The sequence below is a fragment of the Micromys minutus genome (genome assembly GCF_963924665.1).
Source record: "Micromys minutus genome assembly, chromosome: 1".
In the NCBI taxonomy this organism is placed as follows: Eukaryota; Metazoa; Chordata; class Mammalia; order Rodentia; family Muridae; genus Micromys; species Micromys minutus.
Genome location: NC_137969.1, coordinates 165,356,472 through 165,382,927, shown reverse-complemented (window position 1 = coordinate 165,382,927; position 26,456 = coordinate 165,356,472). Strand labels below are relative to the sequence as shown.

General features: G+C 44.5%; 1 pseudogene across 1 annotated transcript; it reads left to right on the top strand.

Moving 5' to 3' along the window:
• Positions 1-1,138: 1,138 nt before the first annotated feature.
• LOC308421896 (small ribosomal subunit protein uS19-like) lies at positions 1,139-1,569 on the top strand (annotated as a pseudogene). Its single transcript has one exon. The product of its transcript is annotated as a small ribosomal subunit protein uS19-like (transcript).
• Positions 1,570-26,456: the final 24,887 nt, after the last annotated feature.

Sequence of the window (26,456 nt, the reverse complement as noted above, 5' to 3'; positions counted from 1 at the left end):
AGGCAGAGTTGGTAAAACGCTGGCCCCACAGTCCCGAGAATCTGAGTTTGAATCCCCAAACAGTGGCTCTCAACTTGTGAGTCACAATTTCTTTGGGGGTCACATGTGAAATGTCCTGCATATCAGCTATTTACATTTCGATCTATAATAGTCAGGCTTCTCTAGAGTCACAGAACTTATGGGTTGTCTCTATATAGTAAGGGAATTTGTTGTTGACTTACAGTCTGTAGTCCAGCTCCTCAACAATGGTCACAGCAGCTGTGAGTGGGAGTCCAAGGGTCTAGCAGATGCTCAGTCCCACAAGGCAGGCGAGTGAAGGGTCAGAGCCTTCCTTCTTCCAATGTCATTATGTAGGTCTCCAGCAGAAGGTGTGTCCCAGATTAAAGGTGTGTGCCACCACACCTGGATCTGGGACTTGTTTTGTCCCAGATGACCTTGAGCTCAGAGATCTTTCTGCCTAGTGTCCTAAGAGTCATAGCCTCTGTGCCTCAAGATCAGGACCACAGGTGAGCCTCCCAATTCTGGATTGTGGCTCATTCTAGATATAACCATGTTGACAACCAGGGATAGCCATACAGTAGAACAATTATGAAGTAGCAGCAAAAAATAATTTAATGGTTGGGGTCACCATAGCCTGAAGGGCTGTACTAAAGAGTTGCAGCACTAGGAGGGTAGAGAACCACTGCACTAGAACTTTGTATTCAGATCTGCCAGCTTGTGTGATTAATGCATATTTCTGGAAAAAAAAAAAACCAAGAAATCTATTGGTGGAACATGAACTTATATAGATTGTACAGACATTTAGTCAGACATTTGTTAGAATTGTCTCCTAACATCCCAGTCTCAACAAAACACCTTGAGTGGCCTTGGGAACATTGAACATGGCATCTTCGGTGAAGCAAAGTAGGGGAAAGTGTGGAATCAGAGGAGGGGGAGCCTTTCTGTGTGTCAGGGCTGCTGGGCTTTTGTTGTTGAAGTTTCCGTTGTGTGCAGGTTCATTTCCCTTTCATAATTAGGGCTCAGCCCTGCTCTCTGCCTTACTTTATGCTGAAGAACAGATGAAATGATGAAGATAAAAGCATTTGATGAAAGAAAGCCACAGGAAAGGAAAGGGCCGCTTTTCCAAGCCGCCGCCAAGATGGCTGAAGTGGAGCAGAAGAAGAAGCGGACCTTCGGCAGGTTCACCTACCATGGCGTGGACCTCAACCAACTGCTGGATACGCCCTATGAGCAGCTGATGCAGTTGTATAGCGCCCGCTAGAGGCTCCGCCTGAACCGCGGCCTGAGGAGGAAGCAGCACTCAAGCGTTTGAGAAAGGCCAAGAAGGAGGCGCCACTCCTGGAGAAGCCGGAGGTGGTGAAGACCCACCCGAGGGACATGATCATTCTGCCTGAGATGGTCGGCAGCATGGTGGGTGTGTACAACGGCAAGACCTTCAACCAGGTGGAGATCAAACCAGAGATGATCGGTCACTACCTGGGCGAGTTCTCCATCACCTACAAGCCCGTGAAGCACGGCCGGCCCGGTATCGGTGCCACCCACTCCTCCCGATTCATCCCCCTCAAGTAGCAGAGGCCAATAAAGACTCATTGTTTTGAAAAAAAGAAAGAAAGAAAAAAAGAAAGAAAGAAGGAAGGAAGGAAGGAAGGAAGGAAGGAAGAAAGAAAGGGGCCAAGTGTGGAACACTGCATCAAACCCAGAGCCCCACCAATAGATCCTCTTCATTACAGTACCAATCGTCATTGTCATAACAACCTAAGTCCTCACAGAGACATGTTTGGTGTCCTGATGAATTCTGAGCTCTGTGTTCTATTTGGAGAAATAAGACAAGATCCTTGACTCTCAGGAATCCTTGCTGAAGAGACATTGGGATGGTGAAGCCAGTTCATCCACCCAGCATTAGGATTATGATAAATCCTCCTGATGCTGTGACCACTCCAGGTATCAGAGGTGACCCTGTCTCTTTGAAGATGGAGTAGTGAATGATAATTACTGTCTGCTGAGGGAGAATGTTTTTGCTCAAACAGCTCTACTGCTGAGATCTATCTCTGGCTCAGAGAATGTTTTTAGGTCACCGGGACCAGAGTAAAGGAAGACTGACACCTTGAATATTTCCTGGGAGTTCAAAGAAATCAAAACCCCCTTGGGTCTTTTCTAGGCTAATTGCACCACCAGAAGCTATCATCCAATCAGTCTTGAGATTAGAAGATTAGAATCGTATGGACACTGTTGATAATTGGACTGGATGATACCTTGTTGAGAAGAGAGGGCTGTGCTCTATATATTGTAGAATGCTTAGCTGCATCCTTGGTCTCTATCCACTAGATGCCAGTAGCATGTTCTCCCTAGCTGTGAAGCCCGATATCTCTGGACATTGACAAATGTTTTCTGATGAGCAAAATCACCTATCATTGACAATCACTGGGTTAAAGCAGGGCTTCTCACAACACGGCCCCAGTCTGTGACCCAAACACACTTGGAAACCTGTCAAAAATGCTGGTTTCCAGGCCTACCCCAGGTGGGCTGAGTTGATAATATTTAACCATGCCCTACAGATAGATAGTCTGGGAACATTAATGGATGTAAGAATCATATGGTCCTGTTTCCAGGGTACCAGAAGATCATTTGGGAAGCTTTGGCTATGTTATATTGTTCCACCAATGAAATCAGAGCACTCACAGTTAGGGCCAGGTGATTGAAAAACACAGCTCAAGTTGAGAGCCAGTCAAGCCAAACACAGAAGTAGGAATCCATCTAGATTTATAGTGGAAGCTAGCAGGAAAGAACCAGACCCTGGCGTTCCTGACTTGGTGTTTCAGGGGTCTTGCCCACTAGGAAACTTTGAAGGTGACAGTCTGGACCCCGAGTAATTCCATATTTACACAGCATGTATAAATACATCTTTGATCAAATATGTTAGTTGTGTGCAAAACACTATCATCTCTGACATATGCTGCCTGGCAGATATCACAGGTATGTTTTAAACAATCCACCTTTTCTCATTTTCTGGACACCAGAGAGGAATCTGGAGCACAGATGTACTTTTTTTTTTTTTTTTTTTTTTTTTTTTTTTTGGTCCAGTCTCCACTCCCAACACTCTAAGGTCAGAACATTTGTTGATTGCTTTTCACAGGGCACCATAGGTGATGTGGTCCTATCAGGAAACACCAGAAATGTCAGCACTCATATGAAAATGTATGTTGTGACTGATAACCCATGTAGTCACTCAAGTACCACAGGACAGAAATAGCTGAAGGAGCTTTGGAAACTCTTTAGGGGAAGATAGGTGGTAAGTGGGCTTCACAAACTTTTCTCAACCTCCTCACACTGTTCAAAACAAGCTCAGAGCTCGACTCCTGGTGAAAGTGGACATTATCCATAGAAGGTTCTCAAGCTCTGTCAGATCCGAGTCCAAACGCCACACAGACTGCTCCAACCAACTAACTCAGCATCATCTCCAATGTTCTGTAGAGAGGAATTCATCTCTTCTTTGCAGTTGTATAAATTAAGACCCAGAAAAATTTTACTCCTTCCTGTTCAGTTGGCCTGTAAATGTATTTTGCATCTTAGAAACTGAAGCTCTTAGTCATGCAGTAGATACGTGATAGCTTTTGCCAGTCCATATGACCAAAATCAAAACAGACAGACAGACAACACATCATGTGGGATTGAGCCAGTTATTCATTCTCTACTTTGCAGTGCTGGGGATAGGGTCCGAAAATAACATTTTCCAGCATGTCTTAATAGATGCTTACATCCTGGTACTAGTGGGTGATATGGGGTTTCCATCTTGTTTCTGTAACTTTTACAGTAACAGTAGAAAGCTCCAGCCCTAATGGTTTGCAGTAATAGAATGCACAATGTGTTCTCTACATTACACTATACCTGGCGTTAGTTATGTAGGAACAGCAGGACCTCCAAGTCTCTATGTTCCCGGTGACCATGCTCTTGCCACACTTAGATGTCCAAGTGCTATTTTTGGGTCCCTGCAGAGACCCTGGGCACACATATGTGACAGGTAGTTTGGCGGTCAGTGTGTGCCCCTTCTTGAAGTTCTAGATCCTAGTATCTACATTTTATTCCTTTTTGTTCCTCAGATCTGCAGCTCACCATGACTCACTGAATAAACTTGATACCAATTTTGGAAAATAGTGTTAGCATCTTCCAGCCTGTGTAACCTGTATTAAATAACCTTAGAGTGGAACAACCTTCTGCGTTCTCACTGGACCTTGACTGATTTATGTAAGTTAAACTTGGGGAAGGCTTTCTTAAGAAAGTGGCATGACTGAAAATTAGACAGTGAATAGGAGGAATCCAGGTGCAAGGGGGAAGAAGGGTGGCAAGGAGGAAAAACAGGTGTCACAGTGTGAGGGTGCTGGCTGCAGTGTGAGCTCACTTCCTGAAGTGTGAAAGCACCTACGGAAGTGGGAAGTCACTTTCTGTATTGTGAGGGCACTTCCTGTAGTGTGAGGGCACTTCCTGTAGTGTGAGGGCACTTCCTGCAGTGTGAGGGCACCTCCTTCAGTGTAAAGTCACTTCCTGTAGTGTGAGGGCACCTCCTTCAGTGTAAAGTCACTTCCTGTAGTGTGAGGGCACTTCCTGCAGTGTGAGGGCACTCCCTGCATATAAACTCACTTCTTCATTACCAGAACAGAATACAGAATAGGGAAGAATTAAAGGTTAGAAAAGTATGTGAGGCAGGCTGCACTTTGAACGGTCTTGGACCTCTCTGCAGGGTTATTCAGTATGTCCCTCTAAATGGCACATCCCATGCATGTCCTTTAAAAGATTGTTATGTGATGCCCTTGCCCAGAGGTGCCACAGTGGTGTTGGAGAACCAACACAGGTTTAGAGGAAGACTTGGTTCTATGGAGAACATGCTTCAGAATTGCTGAATAAAACTGAGATGTCTATAATCATCCATCCAGGACAAGGGAGAAGCTCTCACAGTGTTGCCTGGAGTTAGGCCCTTCCCCTTTGTATTGAAGCATTCCTGAAAAGAGGAAGTTGGACTACACGAGGGATTTTTAGTCTGGCATCTCAGGCTTCTGGGTGATCATCCCTGGATGTACAACAGAGATACCAGAGGCTGGGTTTACACAAAAGTGATTGTTCTACTGTCTACATACTCCTCCTTTGTCCCACAGGGAAAGGGCCATTCCTCATATTCTCGCGAAGGATATGAGTCCCCCAATGCCTCATTCAAATAACCCTGCAATACACTTGCAGTGGTTGCCTCTGACTTGAAATGCTGGGCTGTTTTGGGAGTTGGGTTCTCAGAATTCTTGTTGAATGAGAAGTGTGTGCTGAGGTCTGAAGGTAGCTGGCTATTTCTTGGAATTGCTTTCTGCCCATACATAGAGACAGCCACTCCATTGCTGTAGCCAGTACTAAAAGACTGGAGGATACTTGTTCACTAAGGCCTCTGAACCCAGTGAGGCAGCAGATGAGATGGCCCTACACTGGCCTTGTTATTGTCCAACAGTACAGGAGGCCACTGTAATACCCACTATCTCATGCGTAGTGTAAGATCGCCTTTGGGAAACGGATCCTGTCTACTGGCCACTACTCTACCTTTCTCACTGCCGCTCACCCCTGACAGATGCCTCCAAACAGACAGTCTGTCTCCCGTCTCTCACCACATAGCAGAACTGTCCAGAGAAAAATCAAATCCAAGACAAATTCACCCTCCATTTATGTGAACTGGGCTCACTGGGGAATGCTGCTTGGTTCTGCACAATAGAAATGATCATCCTTTTGCAAACTAAGTAGGGTACCAGAATGTTTGCCCCTGAAACAAAGCTGGATGCTCTCAGTGTGGGCCCTCCATGCCCTGCTTCCCCAGCTGAGCCTGCATCCTCAGCCAGGCTTACAGCAGAGACTCAAATGTCTTTCTGATGACTTCTGACTCCTGCATGCCCCATCTTGCTGGGATTCTTTTTTTTTTTTTTTTTTTTTTTTTTTAATTTCTCGGTGGAAAATCTTTATGGCCTATGACCCTGGTCACTCCAGGGCCAAAAAGACAACAAATTTATGGCAAGCCTGGAGAGCAACAATCCAAGGATGCATTTCCCCAGCTTTCGGATGTTGGTAATTTATTTTTTAAATGATCTTTCTGTTATTTATGGGTCTCAGTGGCTCTGATGGCCACAGTGAACTGTCTCTTATCAGACTAGCAAAACTAATTCGACTAAAAGAAAGCTATCACATTTCATCACAAGAAAGATGGAATTCCGGCTACCTTCGAAATACCTTGCCTTGCTTCCTTTTATCCTTGAAGAGCAACTCTGCTCAGGGACACTAGGGACTCCAAAGGTATAGGGGTCATACCTTCCTCTGGCTCTTTAGTGACTCACAGCACAAAGCACTACCCTTAGTTGAATTCTGAATATAAAGTTCATGGCACCCACCATGATGTTTGAAGCAGGAGGTGAAGAATTATAAAAAACATCTGGCCCTTGAGTACTCAGTAAACATTACCTGTAGGACTGTTATTCCTTCTCTCTCTCTCTCTCTCTCTCTCTCTCTCTCTCTCTCTCTCTCTCTCTCTCTCTCTCTCTCTCCTTTGCTCATGACTGCCCTTTGGGGATATACAGTCCAGAATCCAGGATGGAAAAATTTTCATTTGCACATGGATTCGAGGCTTTCACAATATGAATGCAGACAATAAACTCACTTGGAGTTCTGAGCCCTGATGTTCCAATACCATCAGAAGGTAGCGAGGCGAGCAAGAATGGCGATTTATTCTCCCCTAGAAGCAAAGACCGGCTTCCACTCCAGCATAATTACAGTTAGCAGGGCCTTGTCTGAGGCTGATGATTCTCTCAAGTACACAACTGTCTATTGTTCTCCTGCAGCTTGTTACCATGGCGATCTAATTAAAGCAGCATCGGATGCTGCCAGCCCCAAAGGTAGGGGCTGTGTGTACATCTCCCAGTGGTTGGGGGCACATATCTTGCTCCTCCTGAGGGGCATTCCAAATTCTGAATGGGAGTTCAGGATATGACACAGAAAATGCCTTCATTTTGGAAAGGGGCAGTTACATGTTATTCTCTCTGTGCTTTTTGAGGGAAGGTGGTAAGCCAGATACTGAAACCTTTGTGACCTCCCCCAAATTGCTTACAATGCCTCATTCTCAGGTCCCTCTTGTATAACTGGGGCAGCAATATCTGTCTCCTAAAGAAAAGAAAAGGCCGTGAAAGCATCTGGACAGAATGCAAGGGAGCATGCTGAGTGTTCTCATACTTCTGCAAGATCCATTTATAGCAGAACGAAGACAGAGGAGTCAAGGAGAGGAAGCCTGGATTTTGGCTGGTTGGTCAAGGACTAGATTATGGCTTTGAGGCTGTGGGGGGAGAATGAAATTTGTGAATTTCTTATCTAGCATATATTATGGAGACAATGCCATCAGTTCCTGTGGCAATGGCCACTCCATATGAAACTGTGTGATATGCTCAACGTACAATAGCTTTTTAGTCAATGCAAAGCAATGGGAAGACCTTCTAGAGCTCTCCGTATAGGGGCTGCTTTCATGATGCTCTGGCCTGGCCTTCTATTAAGACCATGGTTTGGAAGGTGCTTAGAGTTTATATACTGTATACTCAGTGTGACCCGGTTAACTTCTTCATGTTACTAGTCTCCAAACTTGTAGAAGAGTGGCAGAATCACAGCTTAGCCCTCTATGTTCATGACTGTCAATGCTTAGAGTATGGTAAACCCCTTCTTCTGGATACACACCCCATCCCATTTAGCTCTGGCCACTTTTCTGAAGAATGTGCAATTACTTGGTGCTGACATACATATGTGTCATCTTCTGTAACCCTTAACATCTACCCTACAATGTGAAGACCATCCTCAGCCCACTCCTAAGAAGTATAGCCATAGCTTGGGAAGATCAGCTGCCTCATCCAAGGTCTCTTCTCGTAAGCGGAGCAGGTTTTAAGCATAGGTATCTGAACACTTCTCCCTAAGACTATAGTTTTTCTGAACCCCTGTGTGATTCAGCCACTTCCTGGACTGATGAAGTATGTGAAGCAGGCATTATTTTCCTACTCTTCCTTCAAGACAGGGTTTCATCGTATACTCCAGTTATGCACAGGCATGGATGGATATTACACAAACTCTTCCTGGGGAGATGTGAATAAATGTATAGTCGCTCCAGATTGGGTACCAACCACAGGCCAAAGTTACCTTTCTGCCCGAGTCCACCTGGGAAAAACCAGTGAGTTACTTACAGAGCATGGGGAAGAGATGACTTACAAGAGTGTACCTCCCACTAAAACATCCCACACCAGCATGGATGAAACCTTGCTCATAGTTATACAAACAGAATGTTCCCTGAAGTTAACCCAAACTCCGCATACTGCAGTACCCATTGAGACTACATGCAGATGAGGCAGAGTTATATTCAGCTGTCACTGGGTACAAGAGAGATTGCCTGGATTCTCAGATACAGGTCTTATGACCTTCTCCAACCCTTTCTTCTATGAAGGAAGAACGGTGGTCCTGATGTTGAGGAGATCTTACCAGTTGTCACAGTTCTTTGGTAAAGATGGCAGTGGTTGCTACACTCAGGGGCCAGCTTTTCACAATGACACATTCAGAAAAAGACAATGCCTAATACGATGTCCAGCCATTAGTCAACAGAGGAGCAAGTCTGCATGTTTGTTTTACCCAAATTCAAGGACAAGTGTTCTCCTAGTTCATTGTCTTAAACAGAAAATGTCATGTCTAATGCTAGCAACTGATCCAGTTAGCCACCTGCCAGTGTCTCCCTCCCTACGCCTCTCCTCAGGACTTCCTCCTGCATTCCTCGAGTCCTGTGTGAGCTGGCCAGTGAACATATGCTCTTAATTATTTCCTGGCTCATCAAAGGCCCGATCTCTTGCCTTGTAGCCAGAACAGCTCAACACCTCGTCCACCCACCGCAGCCCTCACTTCCTTTTTATGAAGATTGGGAAGCAAAATCATTTCAAAGGCTACCAATTAAATGAACCCTGCCAGGCCTGTAACCACAGTGCACCTTTGGAGAGCCAGGGAGTTACAGCCCCTGTAACTGACAGGCCAGCACATGTGGTCTTTATGACCCTTTCGTTCTTACCCCCAAGACACTGACTGCTTCCCCTTCATTCTTGATGGTTACTATTCTTTCGGGCCATTCAAGGACAAAACTCTCATTAGATTAGCATATTGCTCATTAGATTCTGCTAGACACACATGCTTACCTATGGACCCACAAGCCAGGGCAAGCTCCCGGCCCTAAAGTGGTGTTGACTTTTATAGAAGGAAGATAGAAATCTCTACCTTTGAGGGTTAGTGTAAGTCCGCTTGCCCTCTGGAAAGCTTCTGAGCCTCCTCCAACTCTTCTCTCCAACACCACCTGCCCCTTTTTGGGCTTCATTGTTCCCCTTCTAAAATGAGACAATTGTCCCCTATATGACCTTCTTTTTTCTACTGCCATCTCTAGACCCTATCTACCCTTTATGTGGTCATAAAGAGGGTTTCTGGGGTACTGAAACCCCAGGCCCTTAAATTCTGTGAGTGACTCCCTGTTGTCTGTGACATAAATCTTCTGGGACTGGGATGCTGGCATCTATAATGGCTCTCAGCCCACTTTCTGTGTTTGCTACTTCCTAACTTGACCTGTGACCTAGCAGCATCAAACAGTGTGGTGCCTATGCACACCAAGCTCTTGCATGTGTCTACCTTGCTTTCCTATCTGCTCTCTCTAGGATATCCTCCCAAATTTCTTCACAAACAAATTCTATTTGCTCTCTGATAGGCAGCCCACAGTCAACCAAGTTCATTGTCTCTATTTTGTGCTTCAGTGTTGGTTTTTTTTTTTTTTTTTTTTTTTTTTTTTTTTTTTTTTTTCTGGGTAACTTTTTATACCCTAATGATCTGATCTTTCGTTCTTAACTCCTGGAAGGTCAATCGACTTCTGTGAGTAGGCTCTATTTCTCTTATTAATCTTCTGTAGTTCTGATCCCTCATTCAGTTATTGGCTCAGAATAGACACTCAATAAAAGTCTGGTAAATTGATTCAGCTCTGAGTTGGCTCAGGTAAAAAGAAAGAGCTAGCACTCTGGGAATGAGATGTTTAGCACTTTGAGGTCATCTATGTGTTTGGCTAACTTGAATATAAAGAGCCAGAAAGGATCTCATTTATCGCTGCTCACAGGGAGGCTAATATTTGACAATCTCTCTTGCCTCTCTCCCTTCTTTTCTCCCTTCCTCCGTCTCACCCCACCTCTCTCTCTGTCTCTGTCTCTCCCCCACCCCTTCTCTCTCTCTCTTTCTGTCTCTCTGTGTGTTTACCATCATAATCTTAAACCAAGAAAAAGCTGAGTGAGCCTTTGTAAGATCTGGATTTTATGAGTAAGTCATGTCTCAGATTGGGAAGCATCTTTTTCAACATTTCCATTCCTTGCCACAGGAATGCCAAAGCCAAAAGACATCATTTCCCTAGGGTGGTAGCTTTGGAGCTGAACTCAGTAAACTCACCATAAATGAGCATTTGTATTTAGTGCAAGGAAGATCTTGGGAAAAGAGAAATGAATGATCCCTGAGTTTTACCCATAAATGTTTGTAGCTAGGCACGGGGTAGGATAATTTATCATTAGGTTGCATGGAAAATCCTTCCTGGGGATGATACAGTCAGCAGAGAAATCCCAGGTCTCGCTGTCTAACTGTGTGGTCTAGAAGAGGGCACTCTTGAATACAATTTCAAAGGACCATTAGGATAAACCAAGGGTGTGGGCAGAAGAAACTGCTTTTCAGTCAGCAGACTTGTCAGCCTCTATGGCACTGTGTCATGCTACTTGGAGAGGCTTCAGGCAATGTAGGTCATCCCATGTTGACTGCCACACAGAGAGAGGATCTGGAGGCATCCAATTTTCTTGGATCTCTTAGAGGTTTCAAATAGCCTGGCCTTCTGCTCTACCCCGTAGCAGGGTCCTTGCCAATGTTCTTACTTCTAGGTACTATTTAATCTTGATGCAAGGGCACAATGGAAGTATTCTGTTGATGTTCCTGCTTGTGTGCAGTGTTGATTGCAGTACTGTTGGCTTCTGTAGTCAGCTTGTTTGACTTTAAGTCCTTTTTATGTCTCCCAGCCATAGTGTCCCATATTCTAACTTCACTGGCCCTAGGGGAAACTTGCTATCAGTTGGATGTGGCAGGGGTCTGAGACTTTAAACATGGTGTGCCAGATGGAGGTAACCACTTCTGGGTTTCCTGATTTGAGCAGGCAGGGCTGTGGCTCATTGGAGGCAGTGTAGCTTGGATAGTCACTTTAGTCACAAGGCCTTGGAATTACCCTGCAATGCACACAGGTCACAAAGTAATAAAACGCCTTTTAAAATGTCATCCGCTGCACGGCAGATTCCAACTAATAAATTCCCGTGACCTGGAGGCACCTAGGGGTCAAGCATTTGCAATATGGCCCCTGGAGCTGCCCTATTCCCTGGAAGATGAGCAGCTTTATGAGTTCATTGTTTGATCGTTGCCATAGAAGCCAGCACTTCCATGCAGGTAGAGGGGGCGGGAGGGACACAGGGCCTTGGCAATGTCTTTCTGTTTGTCCAATGTTCATGGCTTTTCAGGACTTGAAGTTTGGGAAAAAATGGGAATGGAGACTCTCCATTTGTTACACACTGTGGTTGCCACCTAGGCCAGGAGAAAAGGATGTTGGCTTTGGCTCAATCTTCAGAGAGTAGAGAAATAGAAGAGATAGTGACATCATGTGAGAAAAACTGATGGAGGCAGGCATTTCAGCCATGAAAGGATGCTGAATCAAAATAGCTTTTCATCTCCATGGACATCTCAGCACTTCCTAGAAGTAGGTAACAGGAAAGCTTTGCAAGCTGATGGCTTGTAGATTCTAACAGATCCTTATATACATTCTCAGGACTTTGTGAGGAGTGCACAGGGTTAGGATTCCTTGGATTTCCAGGCTGAGTCTTTGGGGTTCTTTTTTCTGCCTTTACTCATTTCTGGTACCGCCACTCAGTGCAAGGGATGCTTCCTTTGTAGAAAGTCAGATAAGGCCATTCCTCTCGTGTTAGATATGAACAAATGATGGCTCAGAAAGTGGAGGAGAACCAGCTGCAGCAGCCTCAGAAAAGGCTCAAACTTAGGGACAGCTTGCCTCTGGCTGAGAAGGCGAAGATCATCAGAGCAGGAGCCAGCATTCCAAGGGGTCTCTGGTTCCTAGAGAGACTGTTGGTGGGAGTCGAGTGATTTGTTTCTGTGGTCTCAATTATAAGCTGAAATTTCCAGGCCATGACATTCCACATAGAATTGCAGGGTCTCATAACATCACCTTTGTAGGGTACCTCTGGATAAATCTTCTGACTATAAGCCCGCATGCTACTGTTGTGTCCCAACATGTACCTTGCTGAGGTCCTAAGCCAGGTTCCATTTCACCACACAGCACCTCATTCCTTCTGATGAGTTATGATACTTCTTATTCTTAATCCTTATCCTTTAGAGAATCTACTTTCTGCAGGCTTGTCCAAGGCTTCCAGGAAAACCATCTGCATTGAAGGCTCTTTGATGTCCTTTACATACTGAAGGACCAAATAGTGACTCCAGCAGTATTGAGGTGCATAATGACCATATATAGTATAATAACTTATTCATAGAATATAATTGATACATGAACAGTTTCCTATTCTGGTTTGGCACCCCTCTACTGAATTCTTGGCTCCCGCTGTGCCCTTGTTGCATGGAGCACCATGTGTCAACCAGTGCCTGATAAGTTGATTAGAATGCCAGGTCTCAGTTGATTGGTGTTTCCATGGAGACAGAGAAAAAAGAAAAGGGAAGGGTGACCATACTGTTGTGCTTGATAGTGTGATTGTGTTATTGTAGTACTATTTGAAGATAATAAAAACTACTGGAGTAGCACCATTCTTTCAGTCTAATGAGTTCCCAGAGATAAAAAATCTACTTACTGGAACTCATGTGTTATGCAGTCCTGAAAACAAGTATCTGTATGTGCAACACAGTGAAACATTCTTCCTTGTGAATTCGGCTTAGATTTGCCTTGTTCTGTCCATGACTTCTGTTGTTGTTGTTGTCATTACTGTTGGTCCGAGACAGAGGCTTAGCTGGTCTGGAACTCACTATGTAGACCAGGCTGGCTTTGAACTGAAAGAGTTCTGCCTACTCAGGTCTCCTAGATTCCAGGGTTTAAGGCTCTTAGCTGCAATTGGAATATCAGTTTATGCGAGTCTCTGCTTTCCCGTGGGCCTAGGAGTCCTGGAAATGGTGCAAGTACCATCCACTCTGAAGCGCCCCTTGGTTGCTACTACAGAAAACGGAAGGAGTGTCACCACCAGCCCTTCCTAGCAGAAAAGACTGGGTGTGAGGAGGCATTAGATTTCCTATGTAAATGTCATGGGTTAAGGCCGACTTTGCCACAGGGAAGCATCACTGAGGTTTAAAAAAATAACGCCTCAGTTAACTAATGGTGAACTTTAACAGGCTTCCAGGAGAAGTCCTCTGGACCGTTTCATTCACAATGTGGATGTGAAGTGGGAGTGGCTGAGAAGGCTGGTGCTCCCAGCGAGCACACCAAACATTCTAGAAGCACAGGCGATGGTTACACTGTCTCCCCTATGATACCTGGGCTGGTTGTCATTGGTCACACAATACCTGCCTGGTGGTATTCTAGGTAAAATACCCAACGTGGGCTCAAGAGTAGCAGTGTAGGGCTGGGAAGATGGCTCTCAGAATAAAGAACTTACAGGGCAAATATGAGGGCAAAAGTTTGAACCCCCAACATCCACATAAACGCCAGGTAGATGTGGCAGTGCCTGTATAATCCACATAATTGTACTTATGTGCAAGTCCCAGACAAGGATCTCTAGACAAGCTGGCTAACGTAGCTGAATCCATAAACTGTGTTTATGTGAGAGAGCTTACTTGAGAAATACAGTAGAGAAGGATAGAAGTATATATCCTGTGCTAACTTCTAGCCTCCTACATGTGTACCTACTACATGTGTAACTACTACACGTGTACCTAACATACATGTAAACACACATATATGCATATCACATGGCACAACAGAGAGCATGGAGGTAGAAAGCTTGCTTAGCATGTCTGAGGCCCTTGGTTTCCATCCTCAGTAATTCTGAAAAGGAAAAAAGAAAATTAGCTCCTAGTTTCAAAGGTAAAGCCACAGTTAGAGAGAAGCCACAGTTCTGCAGAGCTCCACAGTAGTGTGAGCTACTGGACTCTGGGGAGAATCTGGGCAGGTAACTAGCTGTTCATCAGCTCTGCTTTCTTATCTGGATAACTAACCATTCAGCATTTATGAAAATGAGCCCAGGGACCATCTGAAAAAGATTCCAGCCAAACAGATGCTTCACACAGATGCTAATATACACCCAAAGCCGCCTCTATCACTTGACATTCATACGACATAGGATCCCTTAAATATTTGTGAAGGTAAATCCTAGACTTCTGTTGGAGAGCTGCCTTTCTTTAGGAGCAGATGGCTGGTGGCTTAGTAGCAGATCAATTTTAAAGGGCCAGTGGAGACCAGCACGAAATACACTTTTTAATAAGTGTATTTTTACTTTCTCGAGAAACGTTTTCTTATGACTCAGCTCTCCACAAACTACTCTCTTAAGTCCCTTACCAGTTATACTGTTCTGTGCTTTTAGCAGCAACTTGAGCTCCTTCCCATATCTGGATTTGATATTAGAAAACACAGGTTCTGTGTAAGACACTGAAATAGCATCAGTATCCATGTGTACAATGCGGATATCAAGACACAGTTTTTCTTTCTCCATATGTTCACAGTCATGTCCAGCTATACATACAGGAGGTGCTCCTGTGAGCCCTCTGCAGGGGACTCAGAGCACTTTACCCAGAGTTCTCCAGCTCTGTGGCCTTCTCACCTCTAGTGATCATGACAAACCTCACCTGCCCACTGTCCATTTCTTTCTCTGTGTTGTGATTATTTCTACTCATACTATGAGCATTCCTATTTTAGTAGACATCTCCTGGCACTCTACCTTCATGGCGGAGTCATCGTCATCATTTCTACCAGAGGCTAGAGGTCCCTCTATGAAGAAAGGTCGCTGGGGCTCTGAATGGAAGTAAAACATGAGCCATAACAAGCAATAGATGAAGCTTTCCATTTAGTACCTACTATGTGGCAAATTCTCTGCTAGGCCCTGCATAAACACTGCCATCCCCCCTCAATGTAATATCCCCTACACCATGCTGAAGAAGAAACCCAGTTACACAGTTTCCTGCTTCCCTGTGCAGAGAATAGGAGCAGTGACTAGGGTGGGGCTGGTTTGGACCCAGATCTATTTGGCTTCTCTGAGAACCCAGTTTTTCTACAGTTACATAGAATGGGACAGTTTGGTGGCTGTGTTGCACAGGAATGAACCTGCTATCTCTGTGTGGTGGCTGCTCACCAGAGAGGTGGCCTTTTCAGCTGTTGTGATCTTTCCAGTCTCCCGCAGTCATGAACTTAGATGAAATCAAAAGAGGCTTGTTTTGGCTTCTGATTCTGAGGCTCACAGTCGCCTTCGTTCTCTGGTGAATTGGTTAAGGTTCTCTTAACCAGTTAAGCTAGTTGGTTAGGGTTCTTTCCTGCCCTTGTAGTGTCTACAGCTCCCTGACGAACCAGGGAAGCATCAGCAAGGCATAGCCTATGGTTGTTTATGTCACCTGGGCTCTAGGTCTGTGATTGACAGGCAGTTCTGGCTTCCAGCATACTCACCAAGGTGGGACCCCTGGCGGCTTGAGTACTCCATCTCCAAAAGGGTCCCCCAAAGACAGGCCCCAAAAGGGGAGCTTTTGGCGGGCCTGATTGCATGACAAACACCACGCATATTGAAACACTCTGGCAGTTTCCCGGTGCTCCCAGTCAAAGGCCTGACCCCTTTTGACCTCAAACATCTTATTAAAGCCCCTAGAGTCCCAGCCTCCGTGAGGGAGAGAACCAGCAATCCCTGGACTCATTCTCTTCCCTAATTCATTCAAGTAAGCCCGGCTGAGTGGGGCCTGGGCCTTTGATGTTAAAGGCCCCTAATTGGAAGGAAGTGAAGTGTTAGCCTGTCAGCCTTTTAGTCTCTCATCAAATACTTTAAGAGGTATCCACACAGTGCGTTCTCACACTGGTGTGGAGCAAGCGCCGAGTGGACTGCTTTCTGTTAAATATGTTTAAACTTTGCATCTGTCTAACATAAAGTTCACCGCACATGTCACGGTTCCTGGTGGGTTCGCTCCCTACCCCCCTCCTTTCCCTTCCCTCGGGTGCTGGACTTGGGGGTTGGGGGGCTTGTCTTGGAGCCCACAGCTCACCCACAGGAGAGGAAGGTGGCGGCAGGAGCTAATTACCGACCCCAGACACAGGCCGGCAAGCTCCTGGTTGGGGCCTCTCCCGTGGAGCCCCTTTGATCTCCCTGTTTGGGATTGTGTCACTCCCCAGGAATGTGGCTCTCCTCCCCCAGCCTCCCCCAGTGTAACCCTTTAGTTCGCCTCTTCGTTTCTCGGCCAGCACCCCTGAAGCCCTGAAAAGGGAAAGTGACTTGCTCTGGTTTTTGTTGTTGTTGTTTGTTTGTTTGTTTTTCTCAGGGAGCTGGTGGCAGAGTCAGGTCCATAAGCTAAAAATACTTCTGACCTCAGAAAAGGGACAGACTCCGAATAGATCTCTTTGCCTCTCTTCTGTCCAAGGGGATGGTGGTTGTGAGCAGCTGCAATTGGAGAGAATTTACATATAATCCCTAGGGTCGTGAACAATAGACTGGATTAAGTCACCCCAGGGGGCAGAGGGCCGAGCCTGAGGGTGCAAAGTCGTAGAACGGTTTCTAGTCCTCTTAGAACGACGTCCCACTGGGAGGGAAGCTTGCTGGCTGGGTGGATTGGCACCACAGAGAAGGCAAAGGAGGGTAAAAGTCTCAGATACAGAACCTGTGGTCAGCAGGTCACTGGGATATGTACGTTGGGGGCGTGGCAGGAAGTATAGCTCGCCCTCCACCCACAGCACGGGCTAGAAAGAGAAAGTGGTTCTATCTTTCAGGGCAAACAGGAGAGCGAACAGGAGACAGACAGGTGGAGGTGGGTGGGAGAGCAGAGCAGAAATCTCTCTTCTAGGCCGCTGACACCTTGAGGTATTTGAATAGCAGGACTTTCCAGGGCTGTCCAGCATCAAGTTCCCCGGAGCATTTGCCAGGGATGGAATGCAGACCCGGGGCAGGGGCGGGGCTCGATCCGGGACACTGGGCTCCCAAGTTCTTTGGACTGATGTGGAGACGGTTTCTAACTTTCTCTGGGATGATGTAGAGACCAGGGAAGGTCTACCTCACAAGGTTCCTTGAGGTCTCTGTAGGGGCCATTGTGTGGAGTAGTAACCCAATTATCTATTAAACAGTCGCACAAATGCACTTTCTTGTTTTGATTTTCTGCAGCTGGACTCTGCTAAGCCCAAACCGGAAGCAACTCAACTTTGTTCTGTTCATTTCTGGTCCTCAGAGTCTTTCTTTTGATTGACAAACGCGAGTGAATTGATGATTATTTTGAGGAAACTCTTTGCTCATTGCTCTCCTGCTTGAAGCCAGAATGGAGGACCTCAAATCTGCAGTTTTTATATCATTACCTTCTGTAAAACGGGATGGGGGCAAGGGAGAGAGAGAACTAATATCTGCTGTGTTCTGATTTTGCTTATCTATCTATCTATCTATCTATCTATCTATCTATTCATTCATTTATTTATTTTTAAGACAGAGTCTCACATAGCCCAGGCTGGCCTTTAATTTGCAGAAACCACTCACGTGCTGGGTTTATAGGCTTGCAGTGTCATGTCTAGCTGGACCATTATGTGCTGTTTTACCCATGAGGATTAAAAAATAGTAAGAGGGGGCTGCAATGCTCATCCTGGGCCTTTGATTATTTGACTATGGTGATAGGTCATTGCTACCTGACATAATCTGAACTTGTGTAGTTGTTTACATTTTAGACAGTTTCTGCCTTGTGTAGCCAACTGGGCTTCTCCATGGCAATGGGGCAGGTATTTGACCACACACTGTCCAGGAACAAGCACAGTGGTGAGCTAGAATTGATGGACCTGGAAAATCAGCGTCCACCAGCAAAGCTCTCAGCTCGGCTATGTGGTGGAAGACACAGAGTTTGGGAACTGAGTTGAATTTGGCTACACTTGTCTCTCAGATCTGACAGCCCAAAGGAAGAGTTCAAGCAGGAAACAGTGTCCTGGGCCATGAACAAGCCCCAGCCTTTGCCAATGAGCCCTTCTATCAGCTGTCCACTCACCTTTGGCCATCACATGCTGTCTAGAGGAAGAAATCCCCAGGGTAACACGCCTGTTGGAGAGGCAGCTGTAATACGCAGGTCAGAGGACACACTGGCCAGGGAGCAGGAACCTGAGCTGCTGTCCGTACATTCCACATGTGCATGTGTTTCTCCGTCCCCGAAGTCCTCGGATCATTTCTAAAATAAAGCAATTACGATAGATTAGCCTGAAGATCTGTTCCAGAGTGAACGCTTCATGATATTTCTCGGGCACCAGCACACATGGAATAGTTTAATTATCATTATTAAGTATGATAGCCCCCAGGTTGCCAAGTACGTGAATAACAGCAGAAAGACAAGGACTTCTCTTTTTTCTTTTTTTTTTTTTGCTTGAGTCTGTTTTTTAAAGCACCTCCCCATCCCCCACCATCTTTCCTTTTAGGCTTCATCTGGATAGGTCATGTCAGTGGGATCCAACTCTGACAGATCTTATGGACGGTCCAGGGAAGTCTGTATCTTCACCTGTCTCCAGTGAGGAAGTCAAGGCAAGGAGAAAAGAACTGACCTCAAATCTCGCACCATAGCATGCTTCCCTCTGACGCCCTGAGCACCGTGGCCAGCTGGCCGTCATACAGGCTATCTGGAATTCTGATGGAAATCCATCGGTTGTCACGTGGAAGCAGTCCTGCTGCTTTCATTTTCTTCATTCATTTGAATATTACGAACAGTACCAGGAGTTACTCTTCTCTAAGGTGGTGCCTAGCGACTGTACAGCAGGTCGACATTTTCATTACAGTTCTAATTGCATGGAAATACCTTAATCTCACCGAGCCAATTCACTTGTAGCTTCTAAGACTTTAATCGACAAAAATTTCTGTGTTAAGGCAAAACCAAACAAACTATGCTAAAAGGAGGAAGAACCATATCCAATCAACCTGACTCCCACTTAAGGTACTTTTGCTAGAATCTTCTTTGACCCCTCTCTAATTGTCTAATTAATGCAGTATTAAATTGACACCAAGCAAATGGGAGCTGGATTGTGTGCTAACAGTTTGGGCAAGCTGAGAGGAAGTGTAATTTCTGCACGTAAAGCCAGATGGGAGGAGGGGACAGGAAGAGCTGTGTGCATGCTAATTTGCAGTTTGACGGACTCTCTTTGTAAAAATAAACACTTCGGCAGAAAATCTAAGCAAAGCAAATGCCACCCGTTTCACATCACACAATGCCTACTTGGAGATAGGGAAACGTGCTCATTTCCAACTGTGTTTTGCAAGTGTCACATGGAGCTAAAGCAGAGAATTTCGCTTCTTTATACTACCGCTGCCATATTGGCTGCTGGCGGCAGAGACTTCAGCAGAACTAGGAGGTACAGCCAGCATTCCTGGTCCTGGGACCAGTCAGAGGTTCAGGGGACCGTGCAGAACTCTAGGTTACCACACTTGGCAGATGCAGGCATGCCATTGGTCACAGTTTGAGATGGATACAATTGTTCAGGCCATCCTCCCTATCAATCCTTCAACACCTGGTCTGATGGACAGGGGAGAGTTCCAGGAGAGACATTAGTAGAATCAAGGGCAATTAGTAGGGCCGGTGACAAGCGTAGAGATGATCTCTAGAAGAGGCAGACTTGGGGACATGCCACTTAGGTCATCCAAGGAAGCTCTTGCTGACACAGTGATTGGAAATGGAACCAAAGGACATCTCTAGCTACATGAAGGGCTGCCACCGCTGCAGAGACCTGTTTTGTGCCAGGGTTACGCCTTTTCCTGGAAGCTGTATCAGGTGCCAGTACTAAACAAGAGAAACATGGAGACCCAGCATAGATGATCTGAGAGACAGCACTGTCCCCAGGGAGCCAGTGTTGGACAGTGAGCCTACATCACAGTTTATTATCTGCTTCTGCCCATTGTCTTTTCCCTTAGAAAGCACCGGTCTTGCTTTCCAATTCCCTTTCTCAGTATCAGCTTCCAGAGTGCTCAATGAGAAACATTATAACTCTGTTTATTTAGTCCCTACCTATTTTCTCTAAGCATCAGCCATACGATCCTATAAAAATAAAGACCCTTTGCATAAAATCCTTACACAGTAGAAACTGTTTTTGTCCTGCTTAAGACTTCATGCACCTAGGGGTGTTTTGGAAGCCCCCAGGATGGATATTTTGGACCTGCACATAGTGTGTCTGGACCCCCGAGGAATAGTGGAAAACAGGGACTGACAACAATGTCAGGCGTTAACTACTAACACTGAGGTGCTAAGCAGATTGCTCTGAGTAGAGAAGCCTCTGGGGACCAAGCAGATGAATCTAGATAGCCCAGGCAATTGCTTCTGAACGAATTGAATTAAGCCTAAAGGCCAATTCAAAGCTGAAAAATAACTTGGGGTTGGAGGGGTTGTTGCATTTTCAAAGAAAACAGCCAAACCAAAGCAAACCAAACAGCTTGTTTTCCTTTGGGAACAGTAGATCCCCGATCCCCTGAAATGGGATCTACTGTAGAGCCAACTGTTTTACTAGACAGAGAGACAGAGACTGCCACAAAATGCCTAGCAGAGATGGTGAGATACTAGAAAAACCATCACAACTTCAAAATGCCTGCATAAGTGGTATTGGGAGATCCATCCCCTAAATGTCTCTGCCTCTCATCTCAAGTGCCACAAGGAGCCTATTTAAGGAGTCCTGGTTAGGGAATTCAATGTAGCCGTCCAGAAGGAATGAAAGCTCTCACACACCGATGGCTCACTTTGGGCAAGCAGAGGCCTTCACCAGAACACAAGAAGGAAATGCCATAGCTCAATATTTACATGAAGCTAATTGTTATTTGGGCTTTTTTCGTGGTTTCGAGAGATGGCTCTTAATTAAACCTGAAGTGTCTCCGCTACCACTGCCGTGGCAGAGAGCTTCAGACCCAGAGGCAGAGGAAGTTTGTTAATCCAGAAACTGGCAAAGCAAGAATTATTAGAAAACATACTGGCATCTGGTGATTAGAAGAGGGAGGACCCTAAATTGAAAACAGGAGACAAAACCACTGTGGACTTTTTCTACAAACCACAGGGTAGGATGCAATTTCAGCTGAACTGAAACAAGCGAGACTTAAGAACGGAAGGAAGATTAAAGATAACTCACTCAAGGACGTTCCAATGGTCCTGATTGGACACTTGATGGTCCATTAGAATTCTTGGAAAGTATAAAAGGAGAAGTAGGTTGTTGCCGATTACCACAGGGTCATCAGGCACACACCTTCTGGTCTGCCTTCCTGGTGGCCATTTGGTGCCTGGATTTCCATTTTCTTACTGACTCCTCAGAGAACCACAGAATGTTAGAAGGATATGGAGTTGGGCAGGGATGGAAGAAGAGGTGAGGGGCACTCAGATCTTCTCTGTCCCTGAGGAGAAAGCTGAAAACTGAAGAGGAAGGGCTTTGCCCATCTCCACCCAGCTCCTTTCTGCCACATGGGTACCAGGCTTCCTTCTTTTAAATTCATAGCTCTTAATGGCTTCAAGCAGCCACACAGAGTGATTCTTAAGATGTACCTAAGTCCTCCTGAGTATCACAGTATACCAGGCAGAAGCTAGGATCTGATCTTGCTAGGCTTAGGAGCAGTGACTATAGCCTGCCTTACATTCCACTATACTTTTCTTTGCAGAGTACAGCTTGTTTGATTGGATTTTGGCTATTGATGCTGGCATCGTAGTGGGCAATTTTGTGGAGAGCATGTCAGGCGAGGAGAGTGTTGAACCCTTCTGCCCACAAATAAAATGGTGTAACACCCTTTTGCATAGGTGTGGACAAATCGAAACCCCTGTCTCTTGCTGGTGGAAAATTTGAATGGTACAATATCATGAAAATAATCCTACAGTTCCTTTTTTTAAAAGTGGAATTTACTGTATGACTCATCAGCCTCATGTCTATGTTCATACTCCAAAGAAATCAAAGTAGGTGCTTGACAAGATATTTGTACATCTGTGTTTCCCAGCCACGTTTTTCACTATAGCAGACAAGAAGGTGTAACCCAAATGTTGAGCAATGAATGTAAGCATAATTCAATATAATGCATTCATATCCTGAAGAAGAAAGACATTTTTAATAGGTGATACAAGTCGGAAATATGACACTGAGTGAAATAAATGCAAAAGGCCACACACTGTCACCTAACACGATTTGGATAGAATAGTCCAGTTCTTAGAGAAAGGCAGTGGAATGGTGGCAATTGGAAGCTAGATGGAGAAGGGGATGCAAAGCTGTTGAGTGGGTACCAAATGCCAGTTGGGATGAGGACAAACTTCTGAAGATGAATGCACAGCAATATGAGTACTACTGAAGGGTATACTTCACGATGGCCAAGATGATAATGTATGTACATTCTTAGGCACATTTTACCACGGCAGAAAAGGGAATGGGTTCCCGAAAGGTCAAATTTGAGTCTGAAGACACAGTGCACCTTTTGCTGGTTTTGAGATGAAGAGGTGCAATGTGAATCTGAGGTAAAAATGCAGTCAGGCTTAGGTAGGGAATCTACCCACCAGAGGATTACCTCGAATTATATTACCTGGGCCAAGTTGCAATTACTTTTACTGTTCAAAGATTTTTTTTAATAAACATTTTTACAAAATACTTACCAGCAAAGTGAGAAATGTAAAAACATATTGTGCAAAGTTTGTTTCCTTGGTAACTAGACAATGCTATCTTAAAAAAACACATGCACAATTTTCTAAAAATGCAGAAATCAGGTCCAATAAGTATGTGTTGAGATTCCTAAATGTGGTAGGGAGTATGTTAGGTTCTCTTTGTATACTTAATTTCATACGTGTTGAGCATATTTCATTAAGATTAAACATGTAAAGTTGCTACAACATCTCTCTTAGCTTTGTTTCCTGTCATTTGACAAAGTCGAGTCTAAAGATGGTTTATTTCAACCCGAAGTTCAAGGGTATATAGTCCATCATGGTGTGGAAGTCAGGTCAGCAGGAACTTGAAGTAGGTAGTGCCATCACACCCACAGCCAGGAAACATAATGATGAATACTTGTATGCACCTTTCTTCCTTCCTTCCTTCCTTCCTTCCTTCCTTCCTTCCTTCCTTTTCTTTCTTTCTTTCTTTCTTTCTTTCTTTCTTTCTTTCTTTCTTTCTTTCTTTCTTTCTTTCTTCAGTCTAGGATTTCAGCTAAGGGAATGGTGCCACCCACAATGGTCAGGTCTTTATACCTCAATTAATCTGATCAAGAAAATACTCCATAGGTAAGCCCAGATGTCTGTGTCCCAGATAATTCTAGATCTCATCAACTTGACATTGAGATCAACCCACAGCTTCTAAATTAGTTGAAATGAAGGTCCTCCCCAAAAGCACAGGAAATAATCTCCAGAAATGAAAAAATGTGATTTCATGAAATTTTAAAGCTTCTTTGTAGCCAAGTAAACAGTCTAGAACGTGGAAAAAGATCACTGAACATCAAGTAGCGGGTCCTGCCTTCCTTTTTGTTGCTGTGACAAACAGCATAACCAAATGTAACTTAGGGGAAAAAAGGGTTATGTCATCTTAGAGGTTAAAGTCAGTCACCAGGAGAACTTAGGGCAAGAACTCAAACAGGAACTTGACACAAAGACCGTGGAGGAAGGCTATTTGCTGGCTCATGCAGTAGCTCACTTATGGGTTCTAAGTAAGCTTTTTTTTATATAGTCCGGGGCATTTTTCCAGGAATGGTGGTATAGATGGTGGGATAGGTCTACAGTAATTAAATTGACTATCTTCTGCAGGCATGCCCACAGGGCAATCTTCAGATGAAGCTACCTTCTTAAATGACTGAAGTCTATGTCAAGATGACCATAAAATCAAATGATGGCATTTGACAAATACAACACCTTAAGCCATAACTTTCCAGCTTCTTGTCTGTAAGATCTCATTTTAATATTATCATATAAAATACTGTATACCCTTGAAAGTCCAAAATCTCTTTAAAAATCCTAATCTCTTCACCATAGACTCCAGTTTTTTTTTTCTCCTAAAGTCATATATACTTTTATTGCAAAAGGGAAGAATAATTACGTCAAAGCAAAACTCAAATTCAGCCATGTAAATCTAGCCAAAAGGTGCAACTGGAAATTACTGTTAAGTGAAATTAGCCAGACCCCTCCAACCCACCCACCGATTCTGTATTTTCCCTTAGATGTATAACCAAGATTTAAAAGTGTGTGTGTGTGAGAGACAAAACTGTATGGGGAATCATGAGAGGGGAGGAGGTAGAAAATGTAGAGGCCAATGAAAATGTCCTAAGAAAAGCCGAGGAGAAAGTAAATGGGCAAAGGTAGACAAGCAGCCAAAAGGGGCGAGGGGACTCCAAAACAGGGCAGTGAAGACTAGGGATGGATGAGACAAGCATAATGTATGAAGGTGTCTCAGTGAACCCGGAAAGTTGATTTTAAAATTACTTTTTTTGCAAGAAAGGAGAAATCAGTCTCCTAGTTATGAAATGTTGGTTTAATCTCAATAATACCCACACCATACTTAACGTTGCTTAATATCTCAAAATTAACTCTGTGAAGGTGGGCAGAACAAGAAGGAGTCACTTTCTTCTACTTATCTATCTCTTGCATTTTCTCCATCATTTGACTTTTAACCTTATGTCTTAGTATCTTTGTAAGAACCATATACCTAAGAATTTTATATTCCTTAACTTTTTAAGATTTATTTTAATGTGTGTGTGTGTGTGTGTGTGTTTTGCATGCATTTGTGTATACATACCCCTGAGTACCTAGTATCCATGGAGGTCAGAAGAGGTTGTCAGATCTTTTACAACTGGAGTTATGGATGGCTGGATGGCCTTTAACCACCATATGGAACCAAATGCATGTCCTTTAAAAGCAACAAGTACCCTTAACAGCTGAGCCATCACTCCAGCCCCGAATTCTGTATTTCTTTTACAGAGTCCATTGGTTTCCTTTCACTTCAATTGTTTACAGATTTGTGCTTCTTTCTTTAATTTTTGTAGAGACTATTATCATCTGTGTGAATCTTTGGGACACCATGGAATCCTGATTTGGCCTTAGACTGCAAATCAGAAGGATGAGGATAGCTAGGTCCAGGGTGGTTAGGTTGGATGTTTGGGGATGTGTAGTGGTTTTTTCTTTTCTTTTCTGATGTTGATTCTATGACCCTATGGGAGTAATTTGATATCGACTTGTGGTTCCTACACTATCTCATTTTGTGAATTTCATCAAAGGAATTATCTTCACTGGGCCTCTCTGCTTCTTCACTTATATAAGGGAGTTCACATGAATGAAACAATGTCTGTATTTATTTCTAAATCAAGAAGGAAAAAAGGGATCTTCACACCCAGAAAAAAAGTCAAGTCTTTTTTATTGAATATTTTATTTATTTATATTTCAAATGTTATCCCCTTTCCCAGTTTCCCCTCCACAAAACCCCTTCTTCTCCCCTCCCCCTGCTTCTATGAGGGTGCTCCCCCACCCACCCACACACTCCTGACTCACCGCCTTAGCATTCCTCTACACTGGGGCATCGAGCTTTTATAGGACTAAGGTCCTTTTTCTCATTGATACCAGAGAAGACCATCTTCTGCTAAATATGCAGCTGGGGCCATGGATCCCTCCATGTGTACTCTTTGCTTGGTGATTTAGTCCATGGGAGCTCTGGGGGATCTGGTTGGTTGATATTATTGTTTTTCCTATAGGGTTGCAAACCCCTTCATCTCCTTCAGTCCTTCCCCAAAATCCTTCACTGGGGTCCCCATGCTCAGTCCAATGGTTGGCTGTGAGCATCTATATTGGTCAGGCTCCGGCAGAGTCTCTCGGGAGACAGCTATATCAAAAGTCAAGTCTTTTACAGACCTGTGATTTTGTAAAAATATTTGTGATATGCTATAAAGCCATTTTGGCCCATTCTTTGTTGCAGAACCATCATCATGTGTGTGGCTGTGTTTTTTTTACTATGACAAAATACCTGGCAAGAAGCAGTTTCAAGAAGGAAGTGTTTATATTCTGGCTCACAGTTCAATGGGCTATATTCTCTACTGGCACAGAAGCTATCTATATTCAGGAGTGAGCAGCCAGCTGCTCATAATGCATTAGCAGTCAGTGAACAGAAAGTGGGATCAGACTATAAAACCTCAATACCCAACCCTAGTGACCCTGCTTCCTTCAGCAAATTTCCATAAAGTTACACAACTTTT